The sequence below is a fragment of the Pseudorca crassidens genome, chromosome 3 (assembly GCF_039906515.1).
Source record: "Pseudorca crassidens isolate mPseCra1 chromosome 3, mPseCra1.hap1, whole genome shotgun sequence".
In the NCBI taxonomy this organism is placed as follows: domain Eukaryota; kingdom Metazoa; phylum Chordata; class Mammalia; order Artiodactyla; family Delphinidae; genus Pseudorca; species Pseudorca crassidens.
Window position 1 is genome coordinate 95,145,448 of NC_090298.1, and position 12,432 is coordinate 95,157,879.

A 12,432-nucleotide genomic window follows, 5' to 3' on the forward strand; every position below is an offset into this window, starting at 1 on the left:
AAAAACAAAAAATAGAGTTATCATATGATCCAGCAATCCCACTCCTGGGCATATATCCAGAAGAGATGAAAACTCTGATTCAAAAAGATACATACTCCCCAATGTTCATAGCAGCACTGTTTATAATAGCGAAGACGTGGAAGCAACCTAAATGTCCATTGACAGATGAATGGATTAAGAAGATGTGGCATATATATATACACATATGTACACACACACATACACACACACACACACACAATGGAATATTACTTGGCCATAGAAATGAATGAAATAATGCCATTTGCAGCAACATGGATGGACCTAGAAATTATTATACTAAGTGAAGTAAGTCAGACAAAGACAAGCATCATGTGATATATATATATAAAACTGAATCACTTTACTGTACATCTGAAACTAACACAACATTGTAAATTAACTATACTTCAATTAAAAAAAGAGGTTAAAGAAAACCACAATGAGTTATCAACTCACATCTGTTAGAATGGCTGTCATCAAGAAGACAAGAGGTTAAGTGTTGGTGAGAGTGTGGAAAAAAATAATACACATACACACACAATTATTCAGCCACAAGAAAGAAGGAAACCCTGCCATTTGCAGCTACATGGATCTTGAGGTATTATGCTAAGTGTGATGGGTCAGACAGAGAAAGACAAATACTAGGTATATCACCTGAATATGGAATCTAAAAAAAGCTGAATTCATAAAAACAGAGAAAATGGTGGTTACCGGTGCACGGTCTCAAGGCGTGCGGGTTTCAGTAGTTGTGGTTCATGGCAACTAAGCCCATGCGCCACAACTACTGAGCCTGTGCTCTAGAGCCCGCGTGACACAACTACTGAAGCCTGTGCGCCTAGAGCCCATGCTCCGCCACAAGAGAAGCCACCGCGATGAGAAGCCTGCGCGCCGCAACGTAGAGTAGCCCCCACTCGCAGCAACTAGAGGAAGCCCGTGCGCAGCAACAAAGACCCAACACAGCCAAAAAACACACAGATGCACACACACACAAAAAAAACATGTTTTTGCTCCGGTGGAGGAAATACCTACAAGTACAGAAGGAGCCTGGCTGGCTAGTAAAGAATATTTTTCACTTTCAAGGGTCTGTTCTGCTTGGAACACTGCCTTCTGGAACTTTCTCTTTTGGACACCTTCCTTAACTATTCAAGCTCCTGAATTTTGGTTTGCTAAGACCTCCTGGCTACTATTCCAACCTCCCCTGGGGTTGGGTAAAGGCTGCATATTGCAACACAGAAATTAAGATCAGAGTATTTTCCACAGTAAAGCTATCTTAGTTTCAGAAGGCAGGAATTCTAATTATTATGTATAAATCCCTCTTTGTAATGTATCGTCCACTTCCTGGAGTTTATTTTTATAAGTGCTTTCATGTTTCTATGGAACAAGAAGAGACAATAATACTCCAGCCACGGAACCATTTGTTCTAGAATTAACAATACATGTGGTATTTTTTTCCCTAAAGACCACCCCAAATATGAAGGCTAAAATAGATTATTTTCACAATCCACCGTTTACACTAAGCACAACCACTCCCTTCTCTATGTGTGTCACCACTGACCTCTATCCCAATGAGCTGGCCCTGTGAATGTGGCCTGGGCCTCCCTTAGAAAGTTAACCACTATTGGCTTTAATTAGATGTCCTTTCCTAAATATATGGTGTATTTTATACCAGTTCCTTGTAGAAACAACAGAAGGTAGTTATTGACTGTTCCTTCTACCCTTAAGCTGCTTTCTGGTGCCCCACCATGGAACTTATAGAATTAGGGACACTTAAATTATGTTTAGAGTGAAAAACTTCTTAAACAGCTTTATAATGTGGAAGTCATTATCTTTTCAACTTTCAGTAGACCAATGCTAATTGTGTCCCATTCAGATGAATTTCAAATGTACTTTAACTCTGACTGTAGTAAAATCTAATAAAGCATAAAGATGACCAGATGAGGTACTTTGTAGTTTGGAAAGTTTGAAACAATTTGCAGGTGTGGCTGTTTAATTCACTGAGAGCAGCGGCCTGGAACAAGCCGCTGTGTGCCTAGAAGATCTCGTGCACATTTCACCAGTCACTGCTTTCCATTAATAAACTCTTCTAAATGCAGCTGTCATTTATCCCAAGCTGCTATGGTCTGAATGTGTCCCCCGCAAAACTCACATGTTGAAATCTAACCCCACCCCGCGCCATCTCCCGCAAGGTGATGTTATCGGGAGATGGTCCCTTTGAGAGGCACTTAGATCATAAAGGTGGAGCCTTCATGAGTGGGATCAGTGCCTTTATAGAGGAGGCTCCGCAGGGCTTGCTCTCCTCTTCCGCCATGGGAGGATACAACGGAAAGTCTGAAACCCGGAAGAGGAACCCCTCACTTGACCATACTGGCACTTTGATTCAGACTCCCAGCCTCCAGAACAGCGAGAAATACATTACTGTTGTTTATAAGCTACCAGTTTGCGGTATTTGTTACAGCAGCCCAAATGGACTAAAACATAAACGTAATTCACAAGAGTTTGTGAATGTTTTATGCCAGGTAGGAAAGGCATAATTTTGGACCACAGGACATGGTAAGGGAGAATAGGCCTGGAAGGGGCTTCAAAAGAGACTGACACAGCCGGTTTGGACACAGCTGACTAAGATGCAACCGGAGCTTGGTTTCTCAGCCTCAGCACTATTGGCATGCGGGGCTGGATAATTCATTGTTGGGAGGGCTGTCCTGTGCATTGAAGACTGATTATCAGTATCACCCCTGGCCTCCACCCACTTGGTGCCAGTAGCTGCCTTTCTCCCAACTGTAACAGCAAAAATGTCTCCAGACACTGTCCAATGTCCCCTGGGCTGCAAAATCACCCTCAGTTGAGAACCATTGAAGAAGGAAATTCGTTCAGAGTTCCAGAGAAAAACTTTGCACTGTCTGTAGTCTGTTTAGGTCCCTGATGGCAGTGGCACCAACTATGAGCTACTAAGAAGCATTTGTCATATGCTGTCAAGAGGTTGACCTTTAAAGCCCATCTCAGTTGAGTTCCAGTCTACCCTTCTTAGGTGGTGGTCTCTTCCCTGAACACCACAGTGTTTTCCAAGATACTCATTAGGAGATTATGAAATCTATTTAGTGGGTCCCAACCAGCATTTAAAAAAACAAAAGGAAGAAGAAGAATGGAATGGAATAAAATAGTACAGAAAATGTCAGGGTAATACTTTAGGGAATAAATATTTCTTTGTAAAACTTTGGATTATATATATAACTGTGAATCCTTGCTTATATTGGATATTAATGTAAAATGTATTTCTTACCAAGAGTTGGCAGTCAAAAGAGTTTGAGAATCCCTATTCTATTTAATATATCCCTTGGACATACACTTCTCTCCTAATGTGCAGTGTATTAGTGTCTCACTAATGCTGTAACAAATTACCACAACTTAAGGGATTAAAACACACAAGTTTATTCTCTTACAGTCTGGGAGGTCAGAAATCCGAAATCAGTTTCGCAGCACTAAAGTCAAAGTGTTGGCAGGGTAAGAACTTCAGTCCTATAACTGCAAGGAACTGAATTCTGCCAGCGGTGAGCTTAGGAAGAGGATTGTGAGCCTCAGATGTGATAGCAACCCAGACTGACATGTTGACTGCAGCCTTGTGGGACCCTGAATCGAGGACTCCTTCAAGCTGTGCCTGGACTCCAGACCCATGGAAACTGTGAGTTATAAACTGATGTTTTAACTTCCTAAGGTGGCACTGATCTGTTATGTAGCAAAAGGAAACTAATAGAGGCATTCAAAGGATTCACTAGAGCAAAAATATAAACTATGCTGATATAGTACGTGGATATTAATATTAAAATTATGTGATTTTATATAATACTATGGAAGAATCTCAAATGAATTTTTGCTAAGTGAAATAAACCAGACCCAAAAGGCTGCCTGCTATATGACATTTTGAAGAAGACAAAACTATAGGGATGACGAACAGATCAGTGGTTAACAAAGATTGGGGAGAAGGGAAGAGTGTTGACTATAAAGGGACACAGGAGGGAACTTGCGGGGTGAGTGAACTGTTCTGTATCATGACTGTGGTGATAGATACACATCTCTATATATTTGTCAAAATCCATGGAACTGCACATCACAGACAGTGACTTTTACTCTGTACAAATTTAAACATAAATTTTTTAAACTAAGTAAATTACAAATCCTTACTTGGAGCTGCTTGCCCTGGAAGAGTTTTTTCCCTAGTTGGACAATAGGAGAAGCCAAAGAGAACTCTTTGTCCTAGGATTGGAGCCACCACCATGGGACTTAGCCTAGAAGTTGTGGAGAAGGTGGCTTCCTTGTCTTGTCCTCTGAACACTTCGGTCCCACTCATGGAGCCAGGGTCCAGTCAAAATGATCAAATCTAATGTAGGGCCTGGTAAAGTTACTGAATGTCAAAGATAAGCAGAATTGCTAGGAAAAGTGAGTTAAGTAGAAGAAGAGAAAAAAATCAGGTTGGCTTTATATTTCTCCGTAGTTGCAATATTTTAAAAATGTATGGTAATGGACTAGACTTGGAGACGTTAGTATGGACTCATGTTTGTCGTAATATAGAGACAGATGGATGCATGTAGAAATATAGATATATGTATATACACTGGGTAGTATACACAGAAATATTTCTTTACTCTGAGAGGGTCTAGAAGAAGAGAAAAGGAAAGAAGTGCTAAACCCCAGTGGCAAAGAGCACACCCAGCACCCAGATCTTGGATTCTAAATACCATTCTTCAGTAAAGGGGAACAGGACTCACTGGAGAAATGGCTGATCCTAGGGCTGAGACAGGGAATATACAAGATGAACCTGGAGCATCTTGTGGTGCCAGAAAGCAAGGAAATGCTCAAAAAACAAGACAATGGATGTATGTCAAAGGGACTCACGGGCTATCCGAAAGAGCTCTCAATGGCCAAAGCTGAAACATTTTGAGCAACAAACTAAATAATGTAGTATTGGATTATAACCCAAAGTATAAAATAAATATCTTTGAATCCATATTGACACAAATAAATGAGTAGGTAAATAAATAAGAACAGACAAATCTCCTGTACAAAAGAATTTCAAGGGAATTCCTTGGCGGTCCAGTAGTTAGGACTACGTGCTTCCACTGCAGGGGGCCCAGGTTCGATCCCTGGTTGGGAAATTAAGATCCCGCATGCTGTACAGTGCAGCCAAAAAAAAAAAAAGAATTTCAAATAATTTATGTAGGTGCTATACTCTGAAATCAATACAGCATAACCCTCTAACCCTTAAATATGGGCTGCCTATAGTGACTTCCATCCAAAGAGTACAGTATGGAAAGGAGGACAGGAGTGGAAAAATCTGACAAACACTGCCACAAGTGTACAATCAAGTTTAACATCATCAGCGATGAGTCATGTTGATAGCATGTACCCTGGACATGTTGCGGTGAGAGTGGCACTTTACCTTTGCAGTCTACCTCCCAAGCACCCTAACCCTAATCACGAGAACAACATCAGAAAACCCAAATTGAGGGCCAGGCTACAAAGTATCCTGACCTGTATTCTTCAGAACTCTCAAGTTCATCAAAAACAAGAAAAATCTGAGAAACTGTCACAGGCCAGAGAAGCCTGAGGAGAAGCGATGACTTAATGTAATGTGGTATCCTAGATGAGATCCTGGGGCAGAAAAAGGACATGAATTTAAAACTAAGGAAATTTGAATAAAGTATGGACTTTAGTTAATAATAATGTTCATTAGTCTTGACAAATTAGTTCATTAGTTTTGACCAATGTATTGTTGGGGCCCAGGGCAGGCTGCCCCAAAATATGCCTCAATGGCATATTGATTGTTTTGAACTAAAGTTACTTGAGAAGCAGCTGGTGAAAAAAAATATTTTAAAAAACCCACTCTGACCCTGCTCTTTCCTGCTGAAAGCAGGAAATAAATCTCCCAAGTGAAGGTATCCTCCCTGTATCAGGAGGATAGAAAGCATCCTTATCACCAGTTAGGGAATTCAAGGCTAAGCTGTATAAACAGTGTTCCTTCTCCATTAGTCTGCTACCCCAAGCATGAGCCCCTTTGTTTTGTTAAACCTTCACAAATAATTGTTTCTTTGTCTAAAAATGATAATATAAACAGCTTGCTTTTGTCACTTTGGGGATTCCATTTCTACAAGAACTCCATGTGTAAGAACTAAATTGTTTTTTTCTCCTGTTTTATCTGTCCTGTGTCAATTTAATTACTAGACCAGCCAAAAGAACTCAAAAGAGAGGTAGGCGGGAGATTTCCCCCTCACTGACAGTATCCTTCTAATGTAGGATATTAGCAGTGGGGACAACTGGACGCCGGGTATAAGGGAACCCTCTATACAACCGTTGCTACTTTTCTGTAAATTTAAAGCTATTCTAAAATTTAAAAATACATTCAAAAAATCCAAAAGCATGTATAGTGTGATTTTCTTTCCTTCCTTTCTTCTTTCCATCCATCCATCTGTATATCCATCTGTTCTTCCATCAATTCTTCTCTCTGTATTTGTACATAGAGTGTTGCCTGTAATGCTGTCCACCACATTTTTGTTTTTCCTGCAGGGTATGGATCCCTTTTTTAAAAAAAAAATTGAAGTAAAGTTGATTTACAATGTTGTGTTAGTTTTGGGTGTATAGCAAGTGATTCAGGTATATATATATACACACACATATATTTGTGTGTATATGTGTACATACACACACATATATATGTATTCTTTTTCAGATTCTTTTTCATTATCAGTTATTACAAGATATTGAATATAGTTCCCTGTGCTATACAGTAGGTCCTTGTTGTTTATCTATTTTATATATAGTAGTGTGTATAGTGGTGTGTATCTATTTTATATATAGTAGTTAATCCCAGACTCCTTATTTATCCCTCCCCACTCCTTTCCCTTTGGTACTATGATTGTTTTCTATGTCTGTGAGTCTGTTTCTGTTTTGTAAATAAGTTAATCTGTATCATTTTTTAGATTCCACCAATAAGTGATATCATATGATATTTGTCTGACTTGCTTCACTTAATATGATAATCTCTAGGTCCATCCATGTTGCTGCAAATGGCACTATTTTGTGTCATTCTTTTTTATGGCTGAGTAATATTCCGTTATATATATATACCACATCTTCTTTATCCATTCATCTAACCTAAGTGTCGATGGACACTTCGTTTGCTTCCATGTCTTGGCTATTGTAAACAGTGCTGCTATGAACATTGGGGTACATGTATCTTTTCAGATTAGAGTTTTCATCTTTCCCAGATGTATGCCCAGGAGTGGGATTGCTGGATCATATGGTGACTCTATTTTTAGTTTTTTAAGGAACCTCCATACTGTTCTCCATAGTGGCTGTATCAATTTACGTTCCCACCAACAGTGTAGGAGGGTTCCCTTTTCTCCACACCCTCTCCAGCATTTATTATTTGTAGACTTTTTGATGACAGCCATTCTGACCAGTGTACCACATTTAAAAAAACTGAAATATAGTTAACTTACAATATTATATTGGTTTCAGGTATACACCACAGTAATTTGATATTTTATAGATTACACTCCATATAAAAAGTTGCTATAAAGTATTGGTTGTACTCCCTGTGCTATACATTACATCCTTGTAATAGCTATTTTATACCTAGTAGTTTGTACCTTTTAACCCCCCTCACCATTTTGCCCCTCTCCCCCACCCCTCTTCCCTCTGGAAACCACTATATCTATGAGGCTGTATATATAATTCTCTGTATCTGTGAGTCTATTTCTGTTTTGTTGTATTTGTTCATTTGTTTTATTTTTTAGATCCCCCATAAGTAAAAACGTACAGTATTTGAATTTCTCTCTCTGACTTATTTCACTAAGCATAATACCTTCCAGGCCCATCCATGTTGTTACAAATGGCAAAATGTTGTTCTTTTTTTGGTTGAGTAATATTCCATTGTGTGTATGTATATGTGTGTGTATATATATATATATATATATGTGTGTGTGTGTGTGTGTGTGTGTTTATATGTATGTCACTTCTTTATCCATTCATCTGTTGATAGACACTTAGGTTGCTTCCATATCTTGCCTATTACAAATAATGCTTCTATGAACATGGGAGTGCATATACCTTTTTTTGAATTAGTGTTTTCATTTTCTCTGGATAAATACCCAGGAGTGGAATTGTTGGATTGTATGGTATTTCTATTTTCAAATTTTGAGGAACTTCCATACTGTTTTCCATCATGGCTGCACCAATTTACATTCTCACCAACAGTGCACAAGGGTTTGTCCACCACATTTTAAGGATTATTGTATCTGACTAGTGAAAATTGTGGTGATGTTCTGAACTGCTTGAATTACTTAATAATCGTGTTATTCCTATCAAAATATTAAAGTCACTATGTTTTTTTAAGTGGAGTTGGAGAGAGACGTGCCAATCCTCAAGAACTTGATAATATTCTAGTTATGATAGGAACCAACATACGTTTTCATTTTGTAAGAATTTACAGGATATTTGGCCCAAGAGAGAGCTTGCTAAATTACCATAATCCATCAGTACATTTAAATGTCGTTAGTTATATAATCTTAAAAAAAATAGCATGTTTTAAATTTTTTTCCTGTGGAAACTCCCACCAAAAAAAAAAAAAAAGAAAAGAAAGGATCCTAATTGTGTGATATTGCTTTTAAGATACATGTCTTTTACAGTCAGCCACTACAGGGGGGAGGAATGCTCAACTGTTCCCACTTCAATCCAGTAGAGCTCATTTCTTCTGTAGCCAAGAAGTAAAGCATATCTAAAAGCGAACAATGCATTTAATCCAGAGTAGAGCTCTGCCTAATAGGAGAGGTAGGGCTGGGATCATACAAATAATTATTTCAGGTGAATATAATTGCAATAAGGAGTTGATTGTGAATAAATGAAGACAAAACTTGAGAAGAATCACTTGACTTTTTTCTCCCTATCCCCCAAAACAGAAAAGACAGCCAAATCTCTCAATTTCTAAAATTTAATGTTATTTGGAGGTAGGTTCTAAAACCTTAAAATTTTAGCACTGGAAGAAGTATTCAATAAACAGAAAAATATTCAAAGTCACTGAGTCTAACCCCTTCATGTTGCAGATGAGGAACAGAGGATCTGCACGCTCAGTTTTAAGGAAACCTGATAAACACAATTCTGTTTACGAAACAAATAAATCAGGAGGTGATACTAACTTTACAAAATGATCTAATGCAGTATTCCTTTAAATGTGTTCCCCATATATTCTTAAAGTATGATTCAACTTATAAAAATGGAATTTACCCACAACCTTTAGGAATTCATGTAAATTTAGCAAATACACAGTCCTGGAATGTCTTCTGTGTACAAGGCTCTGTGCTAGGCACCACAAGCAGCGTAGCAACAGACCCCAGCTCCACTGTGAAGTAATAGGAGTTCTTGAGGAAAACATATATCCTGGAAACTGACGCTCCTCAGTAAACACAGAAAACGGAAACATTTTTCAGAAATCATCAGAGTCCAGTGACAAGCAGCGACCACCCCAGTCTGAGTCTCACTTCCATTCCCTTGTGCCCTCATCTTCCTCCCCAGCTTTCTCCCCATCACTGCTTTCTGTATACCAGGCCAAGAGCCCACAAACATCTGGCTAGAGCAAATCAAGTGTTTACTTAGGTAGATTTCCGAGGAAATAAACCAACCTACACAGAAATGAACTAGAAAGGAGAAAATATTAAAATTCTTCTAAATCTTTTACTCTTCAGTTGGCCTTCATTTTGGAGTTCTACTTTTTGGTAGGTATGTGTCTTAGTGCTTTAATTCACCCAGATAACTGAAGTTGATACATTCTGGGTTTAAACATGAGTCTGCTGTTTGTCTTCTTAGAAGGAGTATGTTAAGATTTGACTAGAAGTGTTAAAGCCTACCTAAGTATCAGTCAACACTCTTCTGTAGGCTCCACCCTGGAGAAGGTATTTGCCTGTAGACAGTCACAGGTTGACAGAGCTCTTGGAGAATTTTTAACCAATAGTACAACTCTAGGACTAGGACTAAAATGAAAAGGAAACATAATTTAATCCTTTGTTTATAGCAGCGACACAGCCGTGTGCGCCTCAGTGTTATAATTTGTAAAGCGTTGATAATTGGGGTAGAGATGATAAAAGTAAAGCGTTACTTATACCACACCAGTGTCATCCCTGAGGCAGTTATGGTAATGGAAGGATCCAGACAGATCCAACAGGAGTTTCATGGAGATTCAATTCAAATGTTTAGAAAACACCTAGATACGTTTCTAAATAACAGATATTCAAAATGCGTCTGTTCCCAGTTCACTTCCGACAGCTCCTGTCTCCCAGCCTCACAGAATCTGCAGCGACAGCATTTTTCTTTTTGAGTGGGTGTCCAAGTTTAAAGTTTGAAGTAGTTATGAAGAAAATCAGACTGGAAGAAAAACAAAGCCCAATAACAAAAACAACTTAGGAAAGGGAAAAAAGTCAAGGTGAATTTAGATTTCTAAAGATACTGTGTTTCTGGCCAGAGGAAATAACACATTTTGCCGGTTGGCTTCGTGGGCTCCAGACTGGGCCCAGAGACGGAACAGGTATTGGAGCTTCTTCCTGGATTGCGTGGCCAGACTTATATCCCTTAGAATCTCCAACCATAGTTCTCTGAGAGATGGGAACTTGTCCATGTCATCTCCATTCACACACCTTCTCATTCAAAGGTGATGATGCTGAGCCTGTGCTCTCTCCTGGTGTAAATGGTGCTAAAAAGGGCACCGTGTTCATGGCAGGCCTTGGGCCCCAGGATGTCCCTTGGCAAATTCTGCCACTTCTGGGAAGACCTGTTGCTGATCAGCCTCGCCCATTCCCTCCCTCTTCCTGTCAGTCAGACCTGCTTTCCTCACCACACGGAGAACTTTACCCGGGCTTTTTCTGGAAAGGGTCAGTGCACAGCTCTTATTTGTGTGTCTGGCCCACATCCACATGCCCTAAGCAGACTAGAAATCTCGATACGCTTGAGGGCAGGTTAATGAAACACAAATTAACCACCCTCACATTTCACAACCAGGATGGACACAGAAACCGAATGTAAAATGAATTAAAATCAAGAATGAGACTAAAAAAATTGTGAGGAGAACATTGACATTATATGTGGAAAGCATGGGGATCTGTTCCAATTCTTTTAGAAGGAGCCCACAATCTAAGAGAGATGCTCACATCTCAATGTTTGGAGCAACTTGTATGCTGGAGCAGGGGGAAAAGATGTGAACTGTCAGTCTGAGCATTTCATAGCCATTCATCTCACAGAAGAGCTCTCGTACTGATGGGAATCTTTAATTTAGTGTAGTCATCTGAGCTGGTTCTTAAAATAACAATAATTATTAGTAATCATAAGAAAAACAATTTGTATGTGTCATATTGCACTCTAGTTTTGATTGCTTTATATAAGCTTCTCTTTCGAGGGACATAATCCTGTCCTTCCAGCTAGACTGTAAATTGTAGGTCAGAGACTGAATCTTAGACTTCTCTTTCCTCTGTCAATGCTTAGGCCACCTAAGCAACTCATAGTAGGTAGACAACACAGAATGGAACTTGAGGTACTCACACAGCTAAGATAGACCTAAATAACAATCTTCTTCTCCAGCCCCCTATTAAAGCAGGTGCATTCTCTAACTCTCCTGAACAAATAGTTCTCTTTCCTCTTACACATCACTGGAAGTGACAGACAGTGAGCGCCCCACCATCTAGTCAGGCCTGGTAATCAGTTTGTATGTAAACTGATGCACAGCCACACTGATTGCTCAAATACTGAAATGCTTCCGTACCCACTGGAAAATAGGCACTGCCGCAAGCCTTCAAATGTTCTCCCTCTGCCACCCAGGCTCCGCCCCTGGAGCTCCCAGGCCCTCTCACCATCCACATCAGTTTGGTAGGCCTGCTATAACAAAAGACCACAGACTGGGGCTTCCCTGGTGGCGCAGTGGTTGAGAGTCCACCTGCCCATGCAGGGGACATGGGTTCGTGCCCCGGTCCGGGAAGATCCCACGTGCCGCGGAGTGGCTGGGCCCGTGAGCCGTGGCCGCTGAGCCTGTGCGTCCGGAGCTTGTGGTCCACAAGGGGAGAGGCCACAATGGTGAGAGGCCCACGTACCACAAAAAAAAAAAAAGACCACAGACTGGGTGGCCTCTACAACAGAAATTTATTGTCTCACAGTTCTGGAGGCTAGATTCAAATTCTGACATCAAGATGTTGGCAGGGTTATGCTCTCTCTGAAGGTGCTCAGGGAAGGGTCTGTTCCAGGCCTCTCCCCCAGTTATTGGGAGTTTGCTAGTTTGCTGACAGTCTTTGGTGTTCCTTGACTTGTAGACACGTTGCCCTGATCTCTACCTCGTGACACATGGTGTTCTCCCTGTGTGAGTGTCTGTGTTCAAGTGTCCCCTTT

General features: G+C 40.1%; 1 long non-coding RNA gene across 4 annotated transcripts in view; it reads left to right on the plus strand.

Annotated features, from left to right (window-relative positions):
- The first annotated feature begins 3,464 nt into the window (after nucleotides 1–3,464).
- LOC137220774 (uncharacterized) overlaps nucleotides 3,465–12,432 on the plus strand; it is a 47,771-nt gene continuing 38,803 nt past the window's right edge. For all 4 annotated transcript variants that reach the window (XR_010941794.1, XR_010941792.1, XR_010941795.1 and 1 more), the window contains exon 1: nucleotides 3,465–3,697. This is a non-coding gene — a long non-coding RNA (uncharacterized lncRNA). The remainder of the gene's footprint in view (nucleotides 3,698–12,432) is intronic.